The sequence below is a fragment of the Saccostrea cucullata genome, unplaced genomic scaffold, assembly GCF_032062105.1.
Source record: "Saccostrea cucullata isolate Sc308-1 unplaced genomic scaffold, CSIRO_AGI_Scuc_v1 ctg17966, whole genome shotgun sequence".
In the NCBI taxonomy this organism is placed as follows: Eukaryota; Metazoa; Mollusca; class Bivalvia; order Ostreida; family Ostreidae; genus Saccostrea; species Saccostrea cuccullata.
The window spans coordinates 5,161-9,676 of NW_026929889.1; the positions used below are offsets into that span (position 1 = coordinate 5,161).

Here is a 4,516-nt window from a genome sequence, read left to right on the forward strand (position 1 = left end):
TTTCAATAAATGGAATTCAGGGTGTATATTGCTTGACTTGTGCACATCTTCGAACCGATGCAGTAACCTATTACCAGGTATGGTATGTTTACAGCGTTCGAGGCGTTTTCTCGATATGCAGCAATTGCATAGGGTCTGCAAATCAAAGACGTTGGTTGTTTTGCGCCATTCAAATGATAATAATTTCAAAATGTGTTGCAGATTTTACTGCTTTTTATTTCAAGTTTATTCTGCATAAATTGGCGAACTGTAAAAATACATACTCGTGCATCTAACTTTCTCACCAAACTTGCATTTTTCCTTTTGATTCAAATCAATAATTATTCAGAAATATGATAATTATTTTGTTTATTGTGGATTTGAAATGTCTTGATTTCCTTATGTGTTCTCATGTATGCTTTACCATCGGAGATGTGCACATGTCGACACCCAAACCAAAAAATCATTCAGGTGTAACGAGCGCATTGGGGTATACATCGTTACAATGAGACAAGGTATCTGAGAGAAATATGGCGGAATGCGGCTATCGTTGGTATGAAACAAGTCGTACATTGATGAAAATGTTGCGTTTTTAAGAATTCATGTCAGCTTTAAGTTCCTAATATTCTAAGGTGGATGCTAGTTCAGATCACGTTAAAGGAGGTAGTCTATCGGAAGGCCTCTATTTATTAACATCGTGTTCGATGATATGTTTATTCCCACACGCGTTTCCCGAAGCATGTCATCTCTGTAGACCTGTAGACTATTGTTTCACGTACATTTTAAAGCTAATTATATTTCTTTCTTTTTATTTTATACTAAAGTAGCTCTTTCTTAACACATTCGAACGTTTTCCCGAACTGCAGAAGAATGTCGGAGTACGAGCAGGAACATGTGATTGTCAATACAGTGGAGGAAGCTGAAGCACGTATAACAAAATTTGAAATAGAAACAATCACAAGATATACAATATTTCGACGAAATAAGGGATTTACCCATGAACTAGATGGTAAGTACGGGGTACTTATTTAAATTTCATGCGATAACTTTCAATTTTTTTGTCAGTATTTAATTAGATGAGTATTGGGAAATCATCATTTAAGAAATTATTTTATGTTTAAAGAATTTTATATTTCAAATGCACTAGAGTAGTCTCAATTTATATTGCACACTTTTATCATTGATTTGAAAGCTATAGACCTGTAAAGTCATCGGATCCATTGGGAAAATAAGGGCCGTGAAGAGGATGTTAAGATACCCGGTAATGGGACGCCATATCTCATTCTCGGTTATGATGTGAGAGAGTGTCAGTTTGGGCCAGACCGGAACAGGCCTAAGAAGAAGAAGTACCAAATGGAGAAGGTACAGATTTTTGGCTGCATATTGCACATATGGTTATCTTCAAGTTCAACACTTAAATTGTTTATTTGAATGATTTTTTATGCCATTCCAATTTGCAAATCATTTGTCATGTATAAATTCAATCTACTATATATTTTAGGTTCAATGATTTAAAAAAGAATGTAAAAGTGTATATAATTAAATTTGCAGACTTTAGAAGCAGATAAAGACCATGCGTATACTCAGAAGGGCAGGACATTAATTCAAAATACAAAGAAATTAAATTGTCCTTCAAGAATTTATTTGAAGAGGATATGCAGATTTCCTGATTTTAACGTAAGGATGACAAAGAATTTGTGGTGAAGATTTTTAGAATTATTTTTTCAGTTTATGAAATAACTTGATCAAATATGTAATTGTAATTCATAAAAAAAATCAATTGATTGTGTATTGTTTAATGCCCCACTCAAGAATTTTTCACTCATATGGAAACGTCACCGTTTGCCGGTGAAGGACTTCAAATTTTGACCTAGGTATACTCGGCACTCAGGGCCATTGAGCAGTGAGGAATCTTTATCGTGTCAACGCCTGCCTCGGTTTATAAGGTCTCATACCAAGGACCTGCAACTTTCACTTCAAAGTGCAGAGCGCATGTTGAAGGAACAGTTTTTTACCATTTTTTATCAACTTAGGTCAGTCGCAGCCGGGATACGAACTCACGACTTCCTGATCACGGAGCGAGCACTTTACTGACTGAGCTACCATGAAAAGAAAAAACTCAATTGAATAATTGAACCTTTTGTCATAAATTGAACGCTCTGTAACCAGATGTTAATGTATATAGCCAAATTGATATTGTGGACTTTAAATATAAAATTGTACATTTTCACACACAGATCCATGGCAGTGATTCTTTCTTGGAAAAGAAAGAAACAAGCATCAAAGTTAAAGGAAGCTATTTCCTCAAATCAAGAAGTACTTAGGAAAGAAGAAATTCATATTCTTTTGCCAGGAAATGAGAGTCATGAAAACCATTTGAAAGGACGGGTTGTTATAATTTACGACACAATACTATTATTGATTATATGAATTATTCCAAACAACTATGTCATTGACTTCAATTAATATAGACATAGTTAATTTTAGATTGTACTCTTAAATCAAGGTTTTGAGAAAAGAGGTAACTGATAGAACTAAAACTTTTCACTGTACAATAGTTGTACTGTAACCGTGTTTATCATTATGTTAAATGTAGTCTTTAACTTCTCCATTTACCGAATATACTCGCATATAAGTCGGTCAGCCTATAAGTTGGTTGTATTTTATAAGCTTAAAAATCAGAGGGACTGCATGACTTCATATAATACCATTCATTTTATGGCTCGCCTATAAGTCAGACATAGAGTTTTGGACCTGAAATTAGCTCTCAAAAACCCGACTTATAGGCGAGTATATACGGTAACTATTTTTTTTTGTTTTACTTGGCAAATTGAATTTCAGATATCCTTTTGCTTGAATACCTCATCTGCTTAATGAAAGGAATATACATGTATATGTGCAGGTAAAAGTCAATCAGTTCAGATCACTAAAAGATGTAAAACAGAGTATATGTTTACTTTGCTAGCTTGCTGGGATTTGCCAACCCATAGATCATGCCATCAAGGAAAAAATATCTAGCTTGATGGACGAAGGAGTTACCAAGGTTTCGGAAATGAGACGTCATATAAAATCCTTCAGCAAAAGGGAGTTGAAGGTGACTGATGAGGAAAATCGACGCTTCTTTCCTTTCGAAAAAGACATAAGAAACCTTATGGATTCATTTAAGGAGCAGACTCGGTATCTTTTTCAGCATAACAGTTTTCTAAGTTTATGAGCCCTTGGCTCAGATGAGCTAAATAACAAGACCTCTTGAGTTTTGTATTTGTTGTAATTTTGTAGGAAATGTTTGTAAACCATATTCATACATGTATATAAACTTTTAAAATATATATGTAATGTAATTATTAATATTTTAAGTATATGAAAATCAATATTTTTACAATTCAGGTTTTCAAAAGATGACAAAGAGAATTTAAGACAAATTATTGAAAACTTTAAAGCAGCAAATGAGGAGGACAGTTTTTATCTTGATACATCAGGGTATGGAATACATGTGTATATATTTTTTTGTTTCTGTATTAACTGTTTATTCTTGTGTTTATAAAAACAATTCATAGAAGTCTGCCTGTGTACGAGTTAACATTAGACTAATTTTATGATAAAGTGCCCCGCCACAGCATGATACGCCCGTCAAATATCATTCAATAATCATGAGTATGTTAAGATGAAAGAAAATCAGGTAGCCTTGATTAACAGATTGATACAAATTTCAATTATCTAATATCCATTTCTTATCATACATCTCTAAGAGACTTTACAGTGTAGGGATTGATTATATCAAATAATAACATCATATACTTCTAAACTATGTTAGAGCATAACAAATATCCATCGATCTGCAGCTTAAAATTGTTTATTGCATATTTTATGAAATAATGGAAATGCTAGTCAAAAATCAAACATAAATTATTCTTCAGACTATAAAATTTTAAGTGAGGCATGACTGCAAATTGTTGCAAATATATAAAAATTGAAATATAATTTTTTTCAATGAACATGTATAATTAGTTTTAATCATATTGTACAATACTAATTTAGTTTTAATCATACACTATAACATCAATTTGTTTTAATTAATTACACCAACTGAATGATCTTGGACTAGCCATCAAGAACTCTTAATTAACACAAGCAACCATGAGGCCATTTCGTTTTGCCCAACTCTCAAGGGATAAATTAAGATAATTCAGCATCAGATCTAAAGACGCTCTTAGCTCCTGACAATAAACTCATTAATTTCTCTCTTATTTGACATGCAAATTTCTGCTATCAAAATTCTTCTTGACCAGTGCTTGATAATTAAGCCCATGGGACAAACTGAATTCCTCTCAAAGCATAAACATTTGTTACAGATTGCTGTAAAGTATATAATGAAAAAATAAGTTTTTGCTTAATTTAACATTTTTTAATAAGGATACAACTATATTTTTACATATTTTAGGATTATGAAATTTAGAATTTAAAAACTTAGTTTAAAAATAATAAATCACTTTAATTAAAGGTCACAGTGACCGGGAAATAGGCCCGGACACACTTA

General features: G+C 32.5%; 1 pseudogene; it reads left to right on the forward strand.

Moving 5' to 3' along the window:
- Positions 1 to 849: 849 nt before the first annotated feature.
- On the forward strand, positions 850 to 3,459 carry LOC134282431 (calcium-responsive transcription factor-like; annotated as a pseudogene).
- Positions 3,460 to 4,516: the final 1,057 nt, after the last annotated feature.